Source organism: Gavialis gangeticus, unplaced genomic scaffold, assembly GCF_001723915.1.
Source record: "Gavialis gangeticus isolate Ggan-Ray unplaced genomic scaffold, GavGan_comp1, whole genome shotgun sequence".
NCBI lineage: Eukaryota > Metazoa > Chordata > Crocodylia > Gavialidae > Gavialis > Gavialis gangeticus.
In genome coordinates this window covers 88720653-88747234 of record NW_017729032.1, presented here as the reverse complement: position 1 = coordinate 88747234, position 26582 = coordinate 88720653, and the positions used below count along the sequence as shown (strand labels likewise).

Sequence of the window (26582 nt, the reverse complement as noted above, 5' to 3'; positions counted from 1 at the left end):
GTATTGAATCAAGCCCTTGTATATAATTTTCATCATTATTGTATCATGCCTCTGTAACTATTGCTATAATATGGAGCAGCTAGAAGGAAGTTAACACCTGGAAAGAGATTCAAAAAGCAAAGGGGAGTTAAAAGTGTATAATTGGCTACAACAGCAATACATGTTTAATTATAAATATCAGACTTGGACTCTTTGTTAATCAGCTATAGTATGCATATAGATATCCAGTATCACGGTCATGGTCTTTTAAAAGGAACCCGTACAGTGAGGAATTTTGTGTCTCAAAATCCAGTATCAATCACTAATTTGACTTGCTTCTGGATGTTTATTTCCCACATTATGCAGATGAGATGCAAAGCATCCACCTGATAATGGACCAGAGTTGGAAGAACTAACTCCTCTGATTGTGCATTCTGACTACTGAACCTCAGATATTGGAAAGAAAGAAGAAACTCTCTGCCTAATCATTTAACAAATGTGCATTCCACTCTGTTAATCTGTCAGCTTCTCATTCCAGAAGTAGCTCCCCCTTCAATTCCTCATCCTCCCTCTCCCATTCACGTGTACACACACATAGCTAAAAACTCTGTGAGTTATTGCACTGCATAGCTGAACTGTATTTCAACTCAAGTTAATTAAATCAATAGCAAGTCCTTGTGCTTTCCACTAGCAATATTGACTGGCATTGACTGACAGCAATGGCTTTATAAAACATCACAGCAGTGGCTTCATGTGGCAAGTGATGCTTTTTTCTTCTTCTTCATCACACAGTTGTTGACACTTTGCCTATATGTGGTAGGTGACAGTGATTCAGCCAGGGCAACAGCAGTGGTGAGTAATTGGAAAACAGGCAGGCATTGTCTGTGACTGAAAGCCCCTGGTGAGAGCAGTGGTATGTAAACAGACCTGCTGCTGCTAACCTGTTGGAACAATGTAACTTTACTGATAAGAATACAATGATATTTCTTAAACCTCCTAGTTAAATGACTGTTAAAAAAAATATGGCTAGATGCAAGGACACTGTAATTATGTCGCTTCCTTTTTTATTTGAAGAACTCGTTATAGACAATTTGTAAGTGTCAGGCTGTAGGTTCATCATTATGCAGATTTCTGTATATAGGAACATTTTTATATAGATACATGCATGCATATATATATGTGTGTATATATATATATAGTCAGAAATTCCCATTTCATGGTAAAATAAAAGACAGATTTTAGCAATGAGTTACAATAGTGATTTTCTTTAGTCTTAAAATGTATACCTAATTCTAAATGTTTCTTCAAATTCAATGGCTAATACAAAAACAAATAAATAAACATAAACATGTATGCCATTCAGGAATAATTATGTTTAGGTACTCTAACATGTTACTAATTTCTTTAATTTCCTGTAATATACTTATACCACATGCTCTTGAGGCTACCGAACATAACATACCAAAAAGAGATCTGTCAGAGTTTAGGAATTGTTCCAAATATTCACTGAGTTCACTGACCTATCACTGAAAATGGTCAGTACTAGATGTGTCAAGGGAATGAGCAAGAACACTGAAATGCTATAAGCAATAGCAAGAGTAGCTAGAGAGAGATCTATTTTCTGGAATATGAAGATTTCTATCTTTCCCAAATCTCTTGTTTTCATTCTATTTTATTTTAATATTTGCTATAAAAATGCATGCTGTGGGGTCGGTCCATGGGCTAGATTGAGCCTGTGGGCCCATATTGCGCCCATGGTCACACCCATGCATTCCAGTTTGGGTCTACCACCCCAGCCTCAGCCCTGGGTTCATGCATGCCAGAGCAAGCTTTTCACCCCAGCCTCAGCCTTGCACATGCCAGATCAGGGTTGGGCCCTAGTCCCAACCTAGGGACCTCTGCCCTAGCCCCAGCACCATTTCAGGACCACTACTCCAGCCCTTGCCCTGGCCTTGACTTAGTGTGCTCTGGATCAAGCCCTCCACTCCAGCCCTGCACACACTGTATTAGACCTGCTGCCAAGCCCCCAACCCCATGCATACTGGATCAGGCCCACCACCCCCAGCCCTGTGTGCACTGAATTAGGCCTGCAGCTAGATCCCATTAATGGGGGCATGTAATCTGTCCTGTATGCCTTGCAAGTTTTTTAGTGGGGAAGCGGTGGTACTGTTAAATGCCACCCGTCCCCTGCCACCAAATGTTCAGACCTTGGAGTCCCACAGGTCAGATCACATGTCTCCGCAGGCCAGAGCTGACCTTTGGTTCAGGGTTGAACACCCCTGGGCTAAGGGAACATACACTGTTCTTCAATGTTAAAAAAAAAATCTGATGACTTTTACTTTTACTTTGGCAAGTGTCAACATCCTCATGTTTTTTAAATGAGATGTGAAATTTGTGAATGATGTATCCTCTATGCCAGGGATGTGGTTGTGAAAAAAGATGCATTTCAAAAGTCCTCCCCATGAAAATGCATGTATATTTGGTGAACTTACACACCTTTGAAAATCAGTCTTCACATACTCAGCAAGGACTCAGTAGAGTTTAACAATTCAGATATTAAAATATCCTGTCTTTCCTAAGTATATGTCGAATCCCCTTATACTGTGGTGTAATCCAGAAATGTGTGTACTTCCCTATAGAGCAATTTACATCTGTCCTCCAAACCAGGAGTACAAGGATGAAGGCAGATTCTTGTTTGTAAGGATTGTTCCTGGCTATTACAGACTGGGGTTGGACTGGACATTGGAACTTAGAGGAGGAAGCCCAAGTCTCCTGTTGTGTTAATGACCCTGCATGTGGCACCCAGGCAGCACAGATGAGCAATCCACCTGATTCAAATGCAAAGGGAAGAAGGGCAGACACTGCTAAGAATGACAAGGCAGAATAGATTGGGATCAAGAGTCTAGAGACTCAGACAGAGAATGCCTGTTGAAGAAGACAAGACTAGGTGGAGAAGCAGAAGAGAAAACAAAAAGAAGTCAAGGCGGTGTGTGGGGGATGAGAAAGAGCTGGGAATTACTTGGTTCAGCCCAGCAAGAAGACTGAACTGGGAAACAGTAGGGCAGTCTCCAATTTTTCACTAGCTTGACTATATAGTCATTTAAATAACAACAACAGCAACACTGGAGCTTGATTACTTACATTCATATTTTCCCAAATAAAATAAGCCAGCCGATGCATTTCATCTGCATTCCCGCAAAAATACCATTTTTGCAAAAAGGCAAAATGATAACGGACACCAAAGCATACTGAAAAAGTGACATTTTTGAGAATAAATGTACTACTTTCATGCAGCTCTGATCTGCCTATCAGTAATTGTGAAGGACACCACAGTTGGTATTAATCCAATTTTACTCAGAAGATTAAGTAGTTTGAAATATTCAGTGAGATGTAGTAAAAGCAGGCTATCGGTCACATTTTATTGGGCTTTTTTTAGGAAAGCACAGGCTGGAGGATTTAAGGATACAACAACAGCATTTGTGTGGGAAGTAGGTGTGTGAGTGGGGAGGGGAATCAAACACATAATAAAGGGTGTGTAAACATGCTCAACAGCGGACACGGGCAGGTGTTCCTGCGAACACTGAGCTCCCTGCCATTCTTATGCTCCTGTCCACTGGAGATCAGCCACAGGACCTGCAAGCAAGCTGCTTTATTCTGCTTCTCTTGGTACACTCCCTCAAACTCCTGAACATCAGAAGTCCAGAGGGAAGCCTGCTACTGTCCACAGGCCCCTGTAGTGATTTCCTATATTCCATCCTATAGCTTTCCACTTCCAATTCTGCTTGTATTTACTTCTGTCAGAGCATGTCAGAGGTTGGAGGTGAGCAGATTAAAAAAAAGGAAAAAGAAAACTCATTTCTCAAATATTAATCTCTTCTCATCTCCAGCTGCATGTAAGCTTTTGGAGGATTGTGTTCAGATAGGTGCAAGAGAAATGTGTACAGAAGATATACAGGAAAGAGGTAAGACACCCTCCTGACTTCTTTCTGCTTATGGCTTCACTGCAGTCATTGCAGTGTGATGTAGCTTAGACATATCTGAGCATTAACTGTATACAAGCCAGCTCAGGTACCAGCCCTAGCCTAGCTACACCAGCGGAGGACTCAGAACAGGTTAATTCAGCCTGCTTTCTGGGCATATTTTTTAGCGTGCAATAAGCTCTTTCTTGCTGCAGCTATAGTGCTACTGGAACCCAAGGTGGTTTACTAAAAGCTACTGTGCTATAAGATACACTGTGCTACAGTATAAACACACCCTTTGTAGGAGTGCTGGAGAGTCAAGTCAGACACCTTTCCTTTTGAAAGCAGTGATCCATTTGAAGTAAAACAGTGATGAATATGCTTTTAATTTTTTAAATCTCCTAACTTGTTCCATGAGCTAGTGAGATACTCTGCACCACTGCTGGGGAGCTGGCATCTTGTTCTTTCTGTGTGATCTTGCTTCCTTAATTGTGCTAAAAGTCCTTGTCACAGCTGAGGAGAGTGGGGAGAATACAAAAACTGTGTCGTTTGCCTAAAGTGCAGAAACATCTGGTTGAGTCATGAGTGGCTTGTTGGCTGAGTTCAGCAGGGGAGAAGCTGGCAATTAATCTGAAGTGTCACTAAATTTGATGGAAATTGTAACAGAGGGTTTCTTGGGACACAAAGGTAGCTTCAGCAGCCAAAGTTTGCATATGTTCCTTTTTTTTATTAAATTATAAAGGGTTTGCTGCAGTAAAATACAAAATGTTCCTCAGAAAAGCTCTAGTTGCTGAGTGTAACCATAAATGTTGACCCATTTTGTGGAGGTAGATGTGTCACTGGAGATATGGTGGTATCTGAAGAAGAATGAGATAGCTGCAAATGCATAGCCCTGGGAAAGGGCAGTTATTAGCCCACCTTCCTCAAAATATGCTCTGAGAGATTATAATGCACTATGCCTTGGGCTAAATTTGGCATTTGGATGCAAACTTCAAAGGCTAAATTTACATGTACACTTACAAGAGCCGAGTTTGCCCTTTATGTCCCTTCCTTCTCAATGATTTCATTTCATCTCTGCTAACCATCTGGAAATAACCTGGTATCCTATGAGAAGCTAGCACTCTCTAGAGAATCAGCAAATGCTCCACAGACTGAAGTCCGTATTCAACAAAACCTGATAAATATAATGAAATGCAGGATTAAATGAACAAATCTCTGCTATACTCTTTTCCATCGTCAGGTGCTGCAAGACACAAGTACCTTGATATCATTCCTTCTGGCACTGTACTGACCTGATCCAAAATCCATTGATCCCAGGGGAAGCCACTACATTGACCTACGTGTGTTTAGATCAGGCCCAAACAGTCCAAACTAGCCTAAGACCTGTATATATTTTTTTATCTGTGTTGAAATATCTGCACATTAAAACTACAGAATTTATTTTTCAAGTGTTCCAGATGCACTTCCTTTTGACCCAAATTTGTTAGTTACGATTTGGACAATCCCGATTATATCCCATTCTTAATTGATGGGACATGTATTGATGTGTGAGTCACTTGCGCTCCGTTTTTATCTTTCTGACAGGTGTTTAAATTATAGTGTCCCAGCTATAGAAAATAATTGTTTCATTTTGGTTGTTCTGCTGAGAGAGAAAATTCTTGCAGGCTATAATTCTCTCTGTCCAGTCACTTTGCATCACCTTTTCTCAAACAAAGTTGAAGTGGTAACCCACAAGGTATTTAACTTTTCTGAAATTTTTAGCTAGGTGAGAAAATAGTACAAATTCTGAATACCACCGAAAAAATATCACTTTTCCTTTTCCTACCACTTTTTTTCCCCTTTTTTCCCTTCTTTTATGTTTGTTGTATTAAATAATAGACCATCACAATTAGCACCATGCTTTAAAATGTTTCTGCAGCTTCACATTAAAAAGCAGACACACTTTTTATCGGTTCATTTTTATTCCCTTAACTATTTGTACCTTGGTTATTTGTAAGCTTTGCAAGTGGATATTAAATAAATGAACTACAATATTCCCACTAATAGCAACATATTTCACCATCTTCTAAGACATTTTCTGCCTACATATTAAAGCCCTGTAAAGCTACATAGTTCTTGTAATTTAGACAAAAGGTTAAAGCTTCTTCCGTTGGATTTATGTGTACATGAGGTGCTCTGAAGGGATCCCGCATGGACGTGTTTAGAAAGGTAGACAAGGTGAAAGGGGGGGGGGAAGCAATGGAGATCATGGGAAGAAGTGGTAAGACATTGGTAAATTTCTCAAAATCATTCTTCTGAAGGCCTAAGTTTATAGGTTAAAATGATATAGAAAGGAAAGACACAGGCCAGAGTTATATTAATATTATTTTGTGTAAATGTAGCTTAGTGTGGAATTTGGCCCAACATACCTTTTACCACCCAAATATAGAACATGTGACTTGGGCTACAAACAGAGATTAGACATAAACCTGTTTAAGTGATCAGAAACTGGTTTAAACCTGTAACAAAACAGATATTCAGTGCACATAAACCAGTCTGAAAATGGCTGAAACCAGTTTGAGATAAACTTGGTTGAAGGTAGTATCAGACTTAACTCATTTTGGGTCAAACCAGTTTATGCAATGTCTGTCCCAAACCCCTTACTGGTTTAACTTAAATCAGATTCCCCCAGCATTCCAGCATGCTCTCTTGGCTGTGTGGAGCTCTCTGCTCCACAGCAGAGCTGGCCCCTCCCCTCTGCTCCCTGGCTGGAGCTCCAGCAGAGACTTGCAGGCACAGCAGGGTCTTCCTGGCTTCCCCATGCCCTCTTCCCCTCCCTCTCAGCACTTGTTGCTTAAGCAGAGATCCCTTCCTCCTCTCTCCTAGCCAGCATGTGATATGCTGGCTAATGCTATGTGAGGGAGATAGGACAGTGTTCATTTAAGGCTTTCTAGAGCTAATCAACAGCTCAGCTAGTAATGTCTCTGCATTCCTTCCTTTGGAAAAAAGATGTTTAAGAAGAGCTTGAACTAATGAGAGCTTTGTTTTCTGATGGGGTGCTAAATGCAGATAATACAGCTGTTAAATGCTCTGTTATCAAGGAGGGTGGAGGACCCCTCCTTAATCACAGCACCATGTAGGGGCTCTGGCCATGCCCCCCCCAGCTCCGCCCTGTGGAAGGCAAGGGATGGCTGTTCTAGTGCCCCCTGGCTTCTAGCCTGAACCACTGCAGGCATGTGCTGGCATTTTTTTTCAGTCCACAGGGGACATCTGTGCAGTTGCAAAGTGATTTAGCCTAGCCAGGTTAGATTAACCTGGAAAGATTAAATCAATTCAGGCTCAGGTTTTATAAATGTCTGTCCCTAGCCTGAGGGTACACAGAGTTCCATAAAGGGTTTCTACCTGTAGGACATGCTACCTGCTTTAGTGAAATGGTCAGAGCCCTCCTGAAGTCTCTCATTTTCAAACATATAGATAAACACAAGGCAGTAAAAGTTTCCTGAGTCTCTGATTCATAGAGTCATAGATTGTTAGGGGCTGGAAGGGACCTCGCAGATCATTGGGTCCAGCCCCCCCACACACACATACTCTAGGGAGGAAGACAGCTGGGATCAAGTGAGCCTACCAAGGTGATTTTCCAGTCTCCTCTTGAAAACCTCCAGGGTAGGTGACTGCACCACCTCTGGAGGGAGTTTATACCACAGTCTGGACACCCTGACTGTGAAGGAGTTTTTCCTGGTATTAAGGAAAATACAGGAGTTTGTATCCATTGGTCCTGGTCTTCCCTAGGGGTGCCCTAGTGAACAGTTGTTCACCAAGCTTCTGATGCACTCCTGTGATATAGCAGTAAGTCACTATCAAGTCCCCTCTCAACCATCTCTTCTTTAGGCTAAAGAGACATAACTGGTCTAAGTTTCAAAGGATCTAAAGGATAAGGCCATAGGTTAGGTAAGAGCTTCTTCTCCTTGTATTTATACTTTGCCGGGGCACTGGGGTAGGGCGCACCTTGGGACTTAAAGTATTTATAATATAGTTTTAACAGCATATTTTGAAGGGAGAATAAAACCCTGGTAAATAAAATATTTTCCTTAAGGAAAATCTTTTCCCAAATCATATAAAATCATTTAAAGAGTGCACTAATTTCTTCTATGTGGGGTATTTGTTTGAAGTTGTTGAATTTGCCCCTTGGCTACCTTTAAATCTCATTTCTCATTCATTACCAACCTAAATTAAATCCACAATAAATTAAATCTTTAAACATTTTTGAGGGGGAGGGTGAACATGGCACTTGGCAGTCAACCAGGTTAGATACATGGCAGTCAGCCAGGCTCCAGGGAATAGTAGTTTTATTGAGTTATTTTTAGGAATCAGAAATACTTTTGCCAGTTCCACTCATCAGTCAATATCAAAATTTGAAGATGGCAAATAAATGCATAACATTGTAAAACAGGAGTGTAAGATTTTCAACACTTCTCCTTTATGCTTCATTCCCAGTTCAGGGAAAGGGAGGAAGTTCTTAGGCATGAGGCTTTTCTGTCCCAGAAAATGCATCCAAAATCTGATCGTTTCCTTCCTTGCAAATTCCTCCCTACAGCAGCTTCATCTTCATCTTCATTTTTCCTTCTCTATCCACAACATGACAAGCAATTATGCTATTACCAGAGATATAACTAGGAATTTAGATATCCTAGGCAGAATGCAAGGACCTGGGGAAGAGGGGACAGGGGCTGGTGCACTGCTTATCACACCCTAGTTACGTTCAGGGCTATTAGGATTTTCTCACTTTTCAGTCATTCTCCATCTGTATAACATGATCTATCAGCCACAGAAAGTCTGCAAGGAATGAGTGCATCAATGAAAAGCCCCAAACTGGTCAGGTTTGCCCATCACTATAGTGGCTCTGATGGAATATACTGGTGAAATGTAAACTAGTCATGAAACAGTCAAAATCACAAAGTTAAATTTGTTTGAAATTTAAAGCTTCTATGCAATGTCAAAATTTTCATGATTCAGCACATGTCCTAAGTGTTACATATTTTTACTCTCTCTATCCAGAGGCATTAGTCTAATTCCTTGGTTTATTATACTCCTTGAATTTCAGTATCTCATCCATTTTAATCTTTATTTTTTTTATTTAAACTTTTCCATTAGTGATCTTTCTTATTCTTCTATTCTTTGTTCCTTTTCTAAAAGCCTTTCCTCTCCTCTCTGACACCTTTTATAATTTTGAGGTCCTTAACCTTTTTCTCATTGGTGATGCATAGGGGGTGCATGCGGGTGCACATGCACCCCCTGAGATCAGCTGTTCACCCCCTGGAAGCACCAGCCATGAAACTGGAAGTGCTGGTGGAAGTGCACTTCCAGTTTTGCACCAGGCTCAGTAGGTGATAACCCGTAAGGAGGACTTCCCCATCAGCAAGCAGCCACTGGGGGACCCCCCACCCCTGTCGGTGATCTGGTGCCCCCCAGACTCAGAAGGCACCGGTCACACATGCTTTTTCTACAAGTATCAACTGAATTACTTTTTAATTTAGGGCTTGGCCCATGCCCTTTAAATTTAGTAAGCATCTTAGCATTCAATGGTCTCTGGGTCAATAAAGTCCATATTTGTGTTTTTCTTCTAATGTCAGATCTTTGCACACATCCTGCAAAATCCCACAGGCCACATCCTTATGTTTTACTCTCTCATGTAAAGGACTGAAGGTCTGTTGAATCTAACTTTTTTTGCTTAGTATTCCTTGTTTTCCTTGCAGGGTGGACTTTAAGACTAAGTACAGGCAGTTAAAAAGCCCAAGGCTGAATTACTTGGATCATCACAGGTTAGTCTAAGCTGCATAGATTGAACTGATTAACAGGTGAACAGACATTCACTTTTGATTACAGAAATGCAGCCACATGCATGCAGTAGCCCAGGCCAAAAGGTGGAAGTGCAGAGGGGGAGACTAGAGCACATCTCCCTGCTCAGTTGGATCAAACAGTTTAGGCCAAGGCTAGCCCACCCACCTTCCAAGTGTTTTTTGGGGGGGAGTTGCAAAGCATCCTGGGATACTAGGGGAATGTGGGTTAATTTGAATCTAGAGGGGATCTGGGGCAGAAGTTCAGTGCAACCTAAATCAGTGAAGTCTGATACTACATCCATTCAGATTTATCTTAAACTGATTTCAGCCATTTTGAAACTGGTTTATGTGCACTGAAATTCAGTTATGTTACAGATTTGAAGTAGTTTCTGATCACTTATACCAATTTATGTGTCATTTCTGTCCCTAGCCTAACAGAGCATTGCTACCTTGAAATGTATTCATTTCATAAATTATATTTAAGCAATTTTTGATATTATACCTCCTCCAAGTTGATGCATTCTGACTTTTTGTGGTTGATACAATCACATTTTCTTATTATAATCTTTGTCTCTCCCATTTCTCTGTGCAAAAGATCCATACAAATAGGAAATGAAGCTGACTAATTATACTGGTGAAATGTAAACTAGTCATGAAACAGTCAAAATCACAAAGTTAAATTTGAGAATGGAGGAAGACCATATTTTCTTAATCTTCAGTTATGGTTGTGGTAAATTTACCTGTTATTTCTAAAGCAGTAGATACAGAGAGATTTATACAGCTAATTTCACTAGTTGCACAGAGAAATTAGAAGTACAATGCTGAAGTATACTTTTTTCCTTTTAATATTGCGTTTAAATGCATCTTATGTTGGTCCTCATTTTGCATCTTTTGTTCAAGTAAAACTCTATTGACAGCACTGACAGTTTTCCGATAGAAAGACTGTTACAAGGACCAGATTTTCTAGTTTGCTCAAAAGAAATAGGCTTCAATTATTAAAAATAAAAAAGCCATTAGGTTCAAAGTATTTAGAACACTTAGCTTAGGTTCCTAAATGATAGCTAGCTTCTGGGAACTGAACTGTTTTGAGAATTCAGCCATTATTTTGACTCCTGCAGATTTGCTTTTTTGAAGACAGAATACAATTCTTATTTACACTGAGTCCCTTTTACATTTGGAAGTTGCCAACAGCCTTGAAGTGGGAGAAAATTATAATTACACCCTCAGTAGGTCTCTCTAAACAGCTAGAAACATGTACATTGAGAATAACAGACCTAACTTTCTTAATGCTGCAGTCAGTGACCTCTTACATTCCTTACTATGCTTGATTTTTTTATGGTCATTGGGTGCTTACACAAATTACATTTTTTGCATGATAAGATCCCTGAAAGTTCTCTACAGATGTAACATAACACACATGCATGCATGCAGAGTGCTTTTAAAATAGTCGATCACATGAAAAATTAGTCTTCATCAAATCAGGTATTACATGAAGATGCTCTAAAGTGTCCCCTTAAAAGTTAATTTTTTGTGCTTGGTAGGGCTGGGCACTTGCTCTGGTGAGCACCAGCGCTGTCACTAGGACAGAGAAGAGAAGGAGGAGCGGGAGAGAATAACAGGCAGCTGCTGGCTGGGCTTGCCTGGCCTGAACTAGAGGGGAGGAGGCAGGGTAGAACAGAGCCCCTTCATCTCACAACCCACCTCCACAGCTACCTTTGCTTGCAGGCCCAGCTTGACTCCCCCCAGTACTCCATCTGTGATAGCTGGAAGGGGCCATTAAGCAAGGGGGGCACACTTCCCCACCCCACACCCGGGTCTCTTTACAGTGGCAACAGCAGCTACTGCCTCAGCTTTGCCTGGCTGGAGCTGGCAAGGGATTGGAATGGAGCCCTTTCACCTTGTACATCTGGCCCAGCTCCCCCCAGTACCACCTCTGGGATAGCTGGGAAGGGCCCATGAGGCAAGGGGGCTCCATCTCTCCCTGCCCCAACCAGCTGGGGCCAGGCAAAGCCAAGAGAGAAGCTGCCTGATGCTCCCTTCTCCTCCTTCTCCCATGTCTGCTGACAGTCCTAGAAGTGGCAGGGGTAGAGGGCAAGGCTGGAGAGAGGGGCAGTTTTGCAGCATCCTCAGAGGCTGCTGGAGTTCCCCTGCCTGCTGTCCAGGTCTAGTGCAGGCAGGCCTGAGCCTGCCCCCGCCCCCCCCCCCCCCACCCAACAGGTAAACACCTGTTGGGTTGTGGGACTCTAACTCATGGCACTCTCTGTACAGTGTCATGAGTTAGAATTCAACCACTATGTATCTGTAGGCAACCACTTCTAACCATACCTACAGTTCTTCTTTAGCAAGGGGCAATGCGTAGGGGGTGCACTTGGGTGCATGTGCACCCCTGAGCATGGCAGTGCACCCCCTACAAAAAGGCTGTTGACAGTGCCTGCGGCTGGTCACCACTCGCTACCGCACTGCCGACACCACCGGGCATGTCTGTGGGTGGTCCATGATCCCTGCTGGCCACCACCAGCACTGCTGGCAGTGTCTGCAGGTGATTGCAACCCCCCGCCCCACTCCACCCCACCCCACCGCTACTGAAAGCGCTGGTGGCATCTGCAGAAGCTGCCCCGCTTACCGCCACTGCACTCCTGCTGTGCTCCTGCTGCTGCTGCTCCTGTGCCCCCCCCCCAGCCTCAGGGGGCATGTGTCATTCATGCCTTTAGCGACTCAGTTCTTTCTTTTCATTTTGATACAAATCCAAGTTGGACTCTCCTGTGCATAGGATATCTACTTCTTGTTTAATAAAACTGACTTTTTATTAACAATTCCTGTAATAATATATTTTATTCTGGTTTTGTCAGTTATTTTTTCTTTTATTGTAAGCCATCCTGGGCCTTTTTGGGGAAGGGTAGTATGTAAATCAGATAAATAGATAAATAAAAACAACTATGGCTATTTGGACACACATGATATTTTATAACTATAAAGGCACTTACAAAAGGAACTAAGTTTATTTACATTAACAAAAGATCTGTCCATGTTAACATTTACTGTTACTAAGGGTTTTTTTTTTATCAAATACCCCTAAAATTACTCCAGAAACATATACTCTAGTACTTCTGGCTGCTGCTTATTTTGCTTAATACATTAATCATAAGTGTCTTGCTGTATACTTCTATTGTCCTATTTTTTGTATCCGGCTGTTGCAACTTGCCAAATACTTAGATTACACACATTTTTCTTTATACATGTATACAGTATCTAGAAACATAGTGCCTAGTTAGATTTTTTTTAAAGAATTATTTCATTTTTATACATATTAGCAAAAATATTTTAATGTAATTGTTTATATTATTTTTGCACTATTTTTGCAATTTTTTTCAGGTTTTTATAAAACAAAGAACAAAAATTTGAAAACATTTTTCTTCACTTTTCAGCAACTGGATACCCATATACTTTGATTCAAAACTAAACATCTTCTGATTTTCATCACTGAAACACGTAAATTTTGGTTTAAATGAAATTTGATCTCAGTTGATCTCAGCCTCAGTTCCCCATCTCATTTATTTTCAAACTAAACTTAAACATAAAACAGGGGTGGGAAAAGTAGCCAATTCAGCCAGCAGCCAGACTCCATTTCCCAGCAGCCTGTGCCCTCATTTGGTTCAATTTTGATTTAAATGAAATCATTTTTTTCTTTTTTCCTTTTATTCTTTTTCTTCTTTTTTAAAAATGAAATTGTCCATTGCCATTCCCTTCTGTGCCCTCTCTCATTATTTATGTCTTTTTTTCTGTTTCCCTATAGTAGAATTTAGATTTGAAGGGAAAGAAATAAGACACCTATCTCTAATTCCTGTCTCATCTCTTGAAGACAGAATTTGTCATGGTAAAAATTAGGTTATACTTGATCTGTTTGAAAGATGCAGTTTGGTGTAACTTAAAATAAGTAACTTAATTAACAGGCTTAGTCTCCTCTTGCCTATTGTCTTTTCTGATTCAGAGTTGTTATAAAATTTACAGGAGGCATCATTAACTGGGTAGCATTTGCAGTATACATTTTTATAGGTAGCACAAAGATTATATGCAAATAAAATAAAATAAAATAAGTCTAATCTTCTGGAAAATACTGAACTCTAAAATTAATCAAAAAATTACTTCCTTGAGGTAATTTATACGTTACACACTTTTCTTGAAAGGAAACATGATTAAATTATGTATTTACTGTATATTTTAATATACATTTTCATTTGGGATCTTTGCTTGATCCAAGCTTGAATGTCTTCTTCAAAAATGAAAAAGAAAATCTAATAAAAAACTAACACTTATAAACTGAGCACAGTACTTTCAGGCTTCAAGGTCCATCAATCAATAATAAGAACAAGCCAGGATGGCAATTCACACATCATGTCAAAATATTTAGTTACTTCATGAGATCTGAATTTTAATAATAATCTTTAATCTTCACAATACAACTTCATTTGATACCATATATACTTTTCTAGCTTGACAATGGGAAATAAAAAAGAAGAAGAGATCCTAAGAAAGACATAATGTTGGTATCTTTGTGGTACTGTTATGCCAGTGGTCACCAGCTGGTAGAGCGCAATTGACTGATTGATCATGAAGCCTCTGACAGCTGATCTCAGTCTCAGCCCCCTTCTCATTTTTTTCCCAAGCTAAAGTTAGGTATAAAACAGGAGAGGGAAAAATGGCCAATCCAGCCAGCAGCTGGACTCCATTTCCCAGCTGCCCCTGCCCTCATGGCTTGGGCCAGTCTCCATGGAGACCCCAGCTACACCTGCACGGGAAAGCTCAGGTTGGGGTCACCATGAAGACCAGCCTAAACTGCCCTGGCAGCATGCATGACAGAGCAGTGCAGGGTGCTGCTCCAGAGCTGCTGGGAACTTGCAATGGGGCAGCTTGCTCTGGAGCCAGGGTAGAGCCACAATCTGTATTCTCCATGCTCTGGGCAGGGGTACGCAGCTAGGGGTTTGCAGCTCTGTCCTGGCTCCTTGCAGCAGTGACAGCCTAGTCTGGAGGAGGCAGATAATGTGCAAGTATAGGTGTCACACTAAGACTCAGTAAGTAGGGAAAATGTATAATGATTTATATTAAGCACTTGATCTCAGTTTTATATAACATAAATATATACTGTTATTTCTACGTTTTATTTGAGGTAGATTGCACTTTAATTCAAAAGTGGTCTGGTCCTTAAAATGGGTGGAGACCAGTGTGTTATGCTTAAGGTTGAAGACCACTATTGTCTGGCCAGTCATTAGAAAAAAAAATCTATCAGCACTGGGAAACTTGTTCATACAAGAGGACTTTATTAGTGGAGGAAGATATGTAAAGGTGTCTATTCTCATCCTCAGCCTTTTTCCCTTGCCATTGGACATATACTAACTGTTACATATTATGGGAAATCTAGCTTCATAAGGAATGGATGTCCCTACCTGTAAAAGCTGCCATGAAACTGGAAGGAAAATTAGAATTTATGTATTGGTTAAAACTACACTTTTTATTCTGATACCTCTGTAGGGATGATAGAACAGAAGATAAGATAATTTACAAATACAGCCAGGAAGTATTTTTTGTCCTTGTAAATGATGCAAGAAAAAGAAATCTATTCAATGAAACGTCTTTATGTCCTCTAGTTCCTAACATCCTGAACCTAATGGACACCTAATATTAGAGTATAGCTAGCTAGAGGAATGATACATCTCTCCAGATGTGTGAATTTGTTCAAATAAATGAATAAACCAATTAAAAACATAATTCTTTTTAGATTTTATAACAGATTTTATTCTAAGAATTACGGCAAAGTTCTACCCTGACTTCAGTGGCTAAGGTTTATGTTTCATCCTTGCTTTTGTAACCTTCACACTAGACTACTGCAGTGTGCTTTGTATGATGCTAACGTTGAGGACTGCAGAACATGACAGATCACCTTCTGACAGGAGGGGAGGGGTCAATGGAAGCACATTACTCCAGTACTCCTGTCTGTACTAGCTTCCAATAACTTTCAAGGTACAATTCTTGACCTATAAATCATAAACTGCCTGGGTTCTAAATACCTAAGGGACTGCCTCCTTCATAGAATCACAGAAACTTAGGGCTGGAAGGGACCTCAGGAGGTCATCTAGTCCAAATCCCTGCTCAAAGCAGGACTGCCCCCAACCAGATCATCCCAGCTAAGACTTAAAAGGTCAAGGTCTTAAAAACCTCCAAAAGGTGGAGATTTCACCACCTCTCTGTATAACCTGTTGCAGTGTTTTACTACCCTCCTAGTGAGAAAGTTTTTTCTAACCTAAACTTCCCTTGATGCAACTTGAGACTATTGCTCCTCATTCTGTCATCCGCCACCATTGACAACAATCTAAATCCATCCTCTTCGGAGCCACTCTTCAGGTAGTTGAATGCTGTTATTAAATCCCCCCTCAGTCTTGTCTGCTCCAGACTAAATAAACCCTGTTCCCTCAGTCTCTCCTCATAAGTCATGTGCCCCAGCACCCTAACCATTTTTATTGCCTTCCGCTGGACTCTTTCCAATTTGTCCACATCCTTTCTGTAGTGTGTGTGTGGGGGTGGGGAGGGGCAAAAGTGGACACAGTACTTCAGATGTGGCCTCCTCAGTGCCAAATAGAAGGAAAGCATCACTTCCCTCAATCTTCTGGCAATGCTCCGACTAATGAAGGCCAGTATGCTATTAGCCTTCTAGACATCACGGGCACACTGTTGCGTCATATTCAGCTTATTGTACACTGTAACCCCCAAGTCCTTTTCTGCAGAGCTACTGCTTAGCCAGTTGGTCCCCAGCCTGTACCAGGGCATGGGATTATTCTCTCCCAAATGCAGGACTTTGCACTTCTCTTTATTGAAACTCATGAGATTTCTTTTGGTCAAATCCTCCGATTTCCCTAGGTCTCTCTGAATCCTAGCCACACCAGCATATCTACTACTCAACACAGCTTGGTGTCATCTTCAAACTTGCTGAGGGTGTACTCTATACCATTTTCCAGGTTATTGATGAAAATATTGAACAAAACCAGCCCCAGGACCAACCCCTAGGGCACTCCACTTGATAATGGCTGCCAATTAGATATCAAACCATGGACTACTGCCCTATGGGTCCAATGATTCAACCAGGTTTATCTTCACTTTACAGTCCATTCATTCAACCTATACTTCCTTGCTTGTGAGAATGTTGTGGGAGATCAAATCAAAAGTCTTGCTAAAGTCAAGGTATATCATATCCACTGGCCTCCCCACATCCACAGACCTTGCCTGTGAAGAATAAAATGAAAAAAAAACACATTGAGTACTTTAGCCTTTCTGCATCCTCTGTCCCTAGATTGCCTCCCTGATTTAGTAAAGGACCCACACTTTCCCTGAACCTCCTCTTGTTGCTGACATACTTACACAAACCCTTCTTGTTCCCCTTCACATCCCTTGCTAGATACAACTCCAGTTGCACTTTGTCCTTCCTGACTTCATTTCTGCATGCCTGAACAATACTCTTATACTCTTCCATAGTTGTTTTTCCAAGTTTCACTTCTTAAAAGCTTCCTTTTTGTGTTTAAACTTATGGAAGAGTTCCCTGCTAAGCCAAGCTAGTCTTCTGCCATACTTGCATAGGATTAGCCATACTTGCTAATCTTCCTGCACATCGGGATGGTTTGTTCCTGCACCCTCAGTAACGCTTCTTTAAAGTACAGCCAGATCTCCTGGACTCTTCTTCCTCTCAGGCTGGCCTCCCAGGTGAGCGTGCCCATGCTGAGTGAGTCAAACTCTGCTTTTCTGAAGTCCGGGGTCCTTACTCTGTTGCTCTCCTTCCTTCATGTCCTCAGGATTTTGAACTCAATCATCTTGTGGTCACTACTGCCCAAGTTGCCATCCACTACTACATTTGTCACCAATTCTTCCCTGTTTGTGAGCAGCAAAACAAGAAGAGAATGGCCCCTAGCTGGCTGCTCCATAACGATGCAGGGAGCTGTCCCCAACACTCCCCCAAAACTTCTTGGATTGCTGGCACACTGCTGTACTGCCCTCCCAGCATACGTCAGGATGATTGATATCCCCGATGAAAATCAGCACCTGTGATCACGAATATTTTGCCAGCTGTTTGAAGAAAGCATTATCCACCATGACCTCCTTATCTGGTGGTCCAAAGTAGACACCCATCATGACATCATCCTTGTTGCTCTCCCCTCAGACCAAAGCCAGAGACTTTCAACAGACCTATCTCCAGTTTCATACTGGGTCTCTGAGCAACCATACAGGTCTTTTACATAGAGAGCAACTCCTCCTCTTCTCCGCTGCATGTCTTTCCCAAACAGTTTATACCCATGCATGACAGTCTTTCAGTCATGTGAGCTATCCCAGCAAGTCTCTGTCATTCCAATCACGTCATACCTCTATAACTGCATGAGGACTTCCAATTCTCCCTGCTTCTTCCCCAGGCACTGTGCATTCATGTACAAACACCTGATGTAACTTGCCAATTGCCCTTTCTCAGGAAGATTGAGAATGAATCCCCTGTTGCTCCCTCCTGCTTGCACTTCCTCCAAGTCACCCACTTCTCTGCTTACTTAAGGCCTTTGGTCTTCATCCTCTGGCAAACCTAATTTAAAGCCCTCCTCACTAGATTAGCAAGCCTGTATGTGAATATGCTTTTCTCTCTCTTCATCATGTGGGTCCTGTCTCTTCCTAGCAATCTGTCTTCTTGGAATAACGTCCCATGGTCAAAGAAGCCACAGTCCTACTGGTGACACCATCTGTGGAGCTATACATTGATTTGTAGGATGTTACTGCGCCTTCCTGGGCTCTTCCTCTTGACCAGAACGATTAAGGAGCACACCACCTGAGCCCCTGTCCTGGTCACCCTTGCACCCAGAGTCCTGTAGTCACTTTTGATCTACTCAGGGTCTCCCCAGGTAGTATCATTGGTGCCCATATAGATGAGCAATATTGGGTAGTAATTTGAGGGTCAAATAAGGCTCAGTAATGTTTCCAAGACATCTCAGATCTGGGCTCTGGGCAAGAACCAGACCTCCTGAGACAACATGTCAAGCTCACGGATGGATGCTTCCATCCCCCTCAAAAGGTAATCTGCAACCACCATCACTTGTTGCTTCTTCTTGGTGGCAGTGGTCTCAATTCTTGCAACTTTGGGGAGGCCTGGCCTCTTCTCCTCCATTGCTAGGATCCATATCTGTTTTCAAGGCAAACTGCTGCAGGTGGACATGAAGATTTCCGCTTGCTGCCAGAGGTCGCAAGCTTCCAGCTTCCACCTTTCTGGCAGTCCTTGTCCTCTCCCTTCTCTACCACTGTCTTTGGCAGTCATTCTTCCACAGTCCTAGAGAGCTTCATCACTGAATCAAATTCTCATTGTGCAGGAAGCTTTGGAGCCTGGCCACCTCTTCCTGCAGCTCTCTTGCCTGTTTCCTGAGGGACACCATGAGGATGCACTGCTGACATTACAGGTAGTCCTGCAACTGGCTGTCCCTGGAAGGAACCTGGAGCTGCAGGCTCCACAGCATCAAATCAGGACCTGGGTGGAAGTGTTGACAGTTGGCAGTTCTGCCTGGACAGAAATAGGTGCAAGCAGAAACAATGGGTGTGGACCTGGCATTGTTACGTCTTCCAGCCATTTCTCTAGGTTTGTTAGTCTGCTGCCTCTCTCTTGCTGCCCTTCTTCCAGGCAGACCTTCCCTAGCAAACTCACCTGTAGGCTAGCTTGTTTACTGCTCCTTGGTCCCAAAAGGTTCCTTTTCCCCTGCTTCCTGTCACCAAGCCTAAAGGTTCCCTTTCAAAGAGAGGAGTGGCACACTGCTTGCCCTGTTCACTCATTTCCTGATCACTCAGGGAGTCTCCTTTTATATGCTTCTGGGTCTGGACTGGCTCCATCCCCTCATTAGGATTTTTGTCAGACTAAGGCAGCAGTCATTCAGGAACCACTCAGCTAGCTGCACTCAAACTGCTGCTCAGAGCACATGCCCACCAAACAAACACTCAGCAAGCCAAACACATATACCGCCCTGGCTCCCTCAACTTCCCAGAGCAGGATCTGGTGCCTGGCTTCTCTTCCTTTTCCCCTTCCTTATCTTGCTTCCATGTGCTCCATCAAGTTTCCTAAAGTCAGCCAAGAGTGACGTCCTGCAAGTACCATCTGGGCAGTAAGTTTGCTTATCCAAAGCACATGGGATGTTATTCTTGATTGTTGCTCCTCAGCTCTGGAACTCCCTTTCCCTTGAGCCCTGCCAGAGCCTGAGTTTGCCTATCTCCTGGAAGTGATGTATGGCATTTTTATTTGGACAGGTTTTTAGCAGATGGGGTTATATTTTGTGTATTATTTTGGGTACTATTTTATTGTTTTAGTATTTTATCTGTTATTTTATTGTAAGCTGCTCTGAGCCTTTGTGGGGAGAGCAGCATAAAATACTGCATAAATACAGCATAAAATGCTGTAACTGAAGGAAAGAACCTTGGCCCTACCATTTGCTTTTCTGTACTTTGTATATAATATTTATTGGATAAATAGCAAGAGGATGTTTTCTGGACAAAAGGAAGGCAGTGGCCAAGAGCTGAATGAATGTCTCTTCCCCAGAAGGGCAGGAGCAGTCATATCACTAAGCCAATTTCCTTCTATCCTGCTTTTCTCCTGGCTCCTCATGTGTTCCCCTCTGGCCTCTCACTGGGCTACCTACAAGGGGAGAACTGGGAAGTGCCTTTTAGGAAGTACCTAGTTCATGGCCTTCTGGTCACTGCATTTTGCTAGGAGCAGGACATGGAATCCTCTCTGGGTGAGAGAGGGAGTCTAAGATGTGAGTTTGTTGTCCCCTAGCTACATGCCTTAAACAATAGATTCTTGAGTTCTGGTATCAAATGATTGCTAACTGTGGTTCATTTGGGACTTAACCTGCATTACATGAAAACCCCAGTGATTCTAATAAGTTCTGGACCCTTGCAAAGCTCAGAAGGAGAACACAGGGTGAGAACAGGTAAGCAAAAATAAATGTCCAACTTAAAAGAGTATATGAGTGATAATGTCACAAAGAGCTCAAATAGGATTTAGCCTCTACTGTAGTCCTCAGTGAACTGGCTAAATTCTAATGAGGGTCATGAATTATGACACTTTTGCACCTAGCATTTCTTACTGATTAACTCGGTCTCCCACTGCTCAGGAACTAGAAAAGGCACTTCATTATGCTGAAGCCAAAATGAAGGTACCTACAAGTTCCATCTAGAAGCTCAATGTCATACCTATTGATATCTTTAGTAACATGGAGTAGCAATCCACTTTGTGAGTACTTCCATTGGTTTCGGCTGTTTCCATGAAAGAGTTTTTCAGCTCTAATGAACACTCAAAAGTTCAAATTCTTATTAGAACCCTAGCTTCAGAAGGATTACTAATAGAAAAATTATTATACAGGTCAGTAAATCTATCAGAACCTGGTCTACTGACACGGACTTGATTTTATGTTGTACTTCCAAAAGGATGGCAAAATCTGTTTTGGAAGGACCTCTCATGAAATCCATTCATTCGCTATAAAGTAGTTGTTTATCAGAAACTGCCCATAAGCATTTCCCACTCTAAGGTGGTTAAATTTAGACATGGTTTATTTTATTTGAATACCTGAAACAACATTTTTTTTCTCTAAAGGGTGCCAAGAAGTAAGACAATGCTACTTTTGTTACTTTGGCTGGATTCTTTCTTCTGCCTCTGTGCAATGGGAGTCAACCTGTTAATAAAGGAATTTCAAAGGCAGCCTTTGAAAATGAAGCCAAATGAATAAGTGATTAGGTTTTTTTTCTAGGGAAATCCTTGTTTCATTCATTTTTAAACTCAGTTTCAAAACCAAACCCAGGTATGATCCTGCCATAATCCAATATGAAAAAGTTTTCATTAAAATGAAAGGGAATTTTAAGTTTGAACAGAATGGAAGTTTATTTAATAAAAAGTATTTGAAAGCATTGAGTTTATCTGCTCAACAATTTTAAATCTCTGGACAATCTAGTCAGTTACTTTATAATTAAAATTATTTTCAAACATCATTTGGCATTTTTTTTGTGCACGAGCTATTAATATTTTACTAAGTATTCTCAGCTGTCTAGCACTTCATTAGGAAAATAAACATTAAGATTTAGGTAATGACCAAATAGTGTATTTATTATTTCTGTTTTGTTTTAAGGACACATCTTTGAACCCTTTGGTGAGAGCAGAGGAAGAGATGGCAGAATAAATTTCAAGTCCAAGGTTAAAGCATAAATTACACAAAAGATGGGTTTAAATTAACCTGGTCTCTTATCCTGAGTGTTTCAAGCAGAGAATAGGAAGGATATAATTGCACTGGAGAGGATGTAGTACATAGCTGAGCTATCAGGTCACAAGATTCTGAGTTGTTCAGAAAAGCTAAGTGAGTTGGCATTACTCTGACTGGAAAAAGAGGAGACTTTGAGGTGACCTCAGATAAGTCATTAGAGGTATTCCCAACCCCCAAATTTGATCCAAATCCAAAAAGTCATATAGTTTGTGTGCAGAGTCTTATTCAGCCTACTATAGAGACAGGAGTTAGGTGAGAAATAAGATCCAGATTCAAAACTTAATGCTTGCAGGTACCTAGATCAGGCCTATATGAATGCTACATTGCATGAGGTCAGAAAAGGAAGGTTAATAAACTAACCTATTATCTAGAAGCAACCAAAAGGCCAGGTAGCAAGAGCTGTCAAAAATATTCCAGCTCAATCAGCAGAGACTGGCATCTAAAAAGGGGCTGGGTACTACCTTCAATAAGTTCTGCAAGAAGAACCAGCAAGACAGTAAGAATTGAAGGGCATCATTGTGAGAGCTGCAAACAGGGAAAGATATAAAAATTTCAGGGAATCTTGAAGACAGATTAAAAAGCAGACTATAGCCATTTAACATGGGATTCCTGGAACAAGAGAGATGAGGTCCAAGTCAATGACTACATTGTCACAGTGTCCATGGCTCATTTCACTTTGGGTTACATTTGCACTGTTTCTTACCTTAAGGAGTTTGACCTAAGGGCATATCTACACTGTTCCTGTATAGGGATAGGGATTGTTTCAGTAAAATAAACCATGTTTATTCAACAAATATTGCACCCCAATATTTCTAGATGTAGTGTAAGTGTGAAATTAAAATCTCAGTAGAGTCTGGTGACTGTCCTCCATCAAGAGCCACACTAATCACATAACTTCAGACAGAGTACATAGAATAGATATGGTGTTTACTGCTGAGCAACCCCATCCCCCATCATCATCAACAATAATTTATAGATAATTTACAGATGATAAACTATCATCTCAGAGTAGTGCAAACATACCTGAACTGTTAGACAATAATGGTATCCAAAGATGTGTTGGTGTTCCAAGACTTACCAGAAAAGGGGTGCTTTGACTACCAGCTGCACTGCTGACAGACCCCCATATCTAGAATATTATGACAAGGAAATTGCTACAGCTTAACTATTATAGTTATTGCAGTTATAAGACAAACAGAAGAGTGAACATAATCTAAACATCTTATGAAAGAAGATAAGATTTCAGTCAAATAGGAAGAATTTATCACACAAGACATCAAAACAAGGACAGGGTACTTTACAGGTCTAGTTTCCTTTGAAGATAAGAATTTGCAAACTAGCTTGAGGTTACTATAGCCAGTTAGCCACAGCAAACATTTGCACAGAACTGCTGAAGTGCTCCGGATATTTTTTGTATTTTTTTTACAGGGTAAACCAGTTGTGTAGGACTCCTGATGACCTCCAGCTTGTAAGAGAAGAGGTATCCTTTGAAGTAAAGCTTCAGCAAACATCTGAGCAACTTGTCTTCATTTCAGCAACTTCTGTGAATTAAGTAGGTTGTAAACCATCCAGAATGAATATTCTGGATTTTAGATTTGGTCTTAGAGCATCCTGAAGAAATTGCATGTTTAAAAGCAAAAATATATGACTGAGATGGTGCAAACCTGGCATATGCTTAGGTATATAGCATTTTTCTCTCATTTCAATCTTCTACTCTTTTATCTTCCTCACACATTAATCATGTGGATTAGCACTCATACATTTGCTTACAACTGCAATTTAGGAGAAGCAAAGGAGACCAGTATTGTACAGCTTAAACCTCATTTGAATCCTGATCAGATTAGCAGTTGTGGGCAGAATGTGACTTGGTGGTGGTATGTTTGTAAAGGTGATACCAAGAAATTTGTAGTTCTTTTTCCTATTTTGTATGAAAGTCATTAAAGCCATAAACAAATGGTTTCAGTTTATTTTAAAGACTTTTGAATTCAAAGCTTCCATTTTTTTCTCCATGAAGATTTTTAGCCCTATTAAAACATTGATCCTACATACTTGGAGTGAATGGAACTTATGCCACTGACTTCAGTGAGTTTAAAGTTAAGTTCTAAAACATTTAGCATATATTGTAGTTCAGAGAAATCCTTTTAAAATAATACACATTTTAATGAATCAGCAAATAAGTCTAGTCCTTTGCACATTTAGGGTACATGCACACATTTGTGGTATCCAAACTACAGTTAAGTCACATGACCATAGATCAGGTCCAGCTTGTACACACATTCAGCAATCCTAGGAGCTGACTGGGAATCTGATCTAAGTAAGTCTGTGTGATAGGAGGGGTGGGAGGGATTGGAAGGTTACAACAGGTCTGTAGAAGAAGGTTTGGTGGATTCAGGGGTGGGGTTCGTGAGATCAGGGTGAGGAAAGTTTGGTTGGTCTTAACAGGTGATTGGTGGGTCTGTGGGGGGCAGCAGTCTGTCCAAGGGTGGGGAAGGGCTGGACGGTGGGGCATAAAAATAGCCATTAAAAGACGTTAACTATTACTTGAAGATATATTGTTTCTCAGAACACAGTTACAATTTAGTGGCAATTTACAACAATCATGAATAATGAACATTTAATATACGGGGGGAAATACCAGATACAGAGCAATATTTTTGTTTAGGAAGAAATACTAGCTCTATTAAAGATACATTTTCGCTCTGATTTTAGTGGGGCTGTAATTTTATACTTGGTAAAAGCTTACACAACTCTTTTGAAACCCAGCTTAATTTTAGCTGAGAATCTGGCTCCCAGTGTTGATGATGGGCAAGCACATCACTTCTTGACCTATTGTGTGTGGTATTCATTTTATTTTTCAAAACATAGTGTGACAGTGTGATTACACTTGAAAATGTCTTTGCAAAGTAATAAACCCCTTGGATAAAGAGTTACTCAAGAGTTTGCACCTACCAATAACATTTTCTTTTTTTTCCCCTGGATATAATAAATACAGACACAAGTATCTATATAATGTTAAAAAATAGTCAAAAGCCAGGATTTTCATTTAATAGGAAATTCCAACATATTAAAATTCTTTTTATTTTTGTTGAACACTTTGATTTTTCATTCCCATTTGGGATTAAATTTCTGAAAAAGGATTCATAAGTATCATGCTTTTTCTTCATTTCAATTAAGTCAGAGCCCTTCATTTCAATTTTGTTCTGTGAAAAAAATAAAAGCAATAACGTTGAGATAAAAAGCTTTAACTTTATTGAAAAGGAATGTTTTATCAGAATTAAACATTTCACTAATGTTTTCATTGAACATTTTAACAAAATCTACATTTTCTGGTGAAATATTTTAATTCCACTGGAAATTTCTAATCCAATGAAAAACTGCTTTGTTGGAAAGAAAACTTTGACCAGCTGAAGTAAATTACTTATGTATAGTCGATTTCTGGGAAAAGCAAAAGTCTGCTATTAATTTGATTAATAGTAACATGTTAATTTTCTTAATAGACATCTTATAAGTAAGAGTTATTCATAAAATAGCTTTGGTCTTTTTAATCATATAAGTAAGGTAAAACAACTGATTGCAACTATATCAGCTATTAACAGAAAATTATTTTGAATTCTATTAAGGGGCTGAATTCTGAATTCTCTTCAGGGGCTCCCTCTTATCAAATTAATTCCCTCACAATATAGGACTTGCCTATATTTCTGATATTTCTTCTGCTAATATTCCTTCATTTTCTGTATTCAGACCAGTCCTCTGTATTTATTAATCTAAGTATTTTTGCTCATTTTAGTAGGGTTAAAAATAGTATCAGTACTCATATGTGGATTTGAACTTATACTTGAAGCTTTCAACTTCTTGCCGGCCAAAAAGTCTTCCTGTTTTCCTTAATATTCCACAACCCCATGACTCTGTCCCATATTGTTATCCTGTCAAATATTTCATCACTATTGCCTTTTCCAAATTATTTTTCTTTTATATGTCTATTTTAGATTATACATATTGCACACAACCCAGGTTAATAGACAATGTGGAGCTACAACCTCTCTGGGAATTGTTACTCAGATGCTTCCCAGTGGACGTGCAGGCTAGGTACAGACATTGCACCTAACAGGCATTAAGCACATGGAAAGCACTTTAAAGTTGTAACAGAACACACATACATGACACTTAAAGCACTTTAAAAATGGCATATCTCACTCTAAGTTAACCCTTGATGGATGTGGTATTTGATTAAAGTGCTTTAAGTTAGAGTGTTTTTTGAACATCTGTACAATACCCATTGCACTTCAACGTAGGTCACCCCTGGGGTGGTGTTCTGCCACCATCCCAGGGGTCCCACACTGGGTGGCTTGCTATCCTCAGCCAGTGCTCATCTGCTTTGTGCAAGCACCAGCCCAGTCTCACCACTGAGCTGTCACAGAGAGGAGACACAAAAGGCTCTATCTTCTCATTGCACAGATGGTGGTGGGGGAAGGAACTGACTCTCTGCCATTCTTCCCCCCAAGCTTGGTGGGGGGCCA

General features: G+C 40.7%; 1 long non-coding RNA gene across 1 annotated transcript; it reads left to right on the top strand.

Moving 5' to 3' along the window:
- The first annotated feature begins 675 nt into the window (after positions 1-675).
- LOC109303474 lies at positions 676-23633 on the top strand. The gene is made up of 3 exons (XR_002099130.1): positions 676-795; positions 3867-3941; positions 23494-23633. It is a non-coding gene; the product is annotated as an uncharacterized LOC109303474 (long non-coding RNA).
- Positions 23634-26582: the final 2949 nt, after the last annotated feature.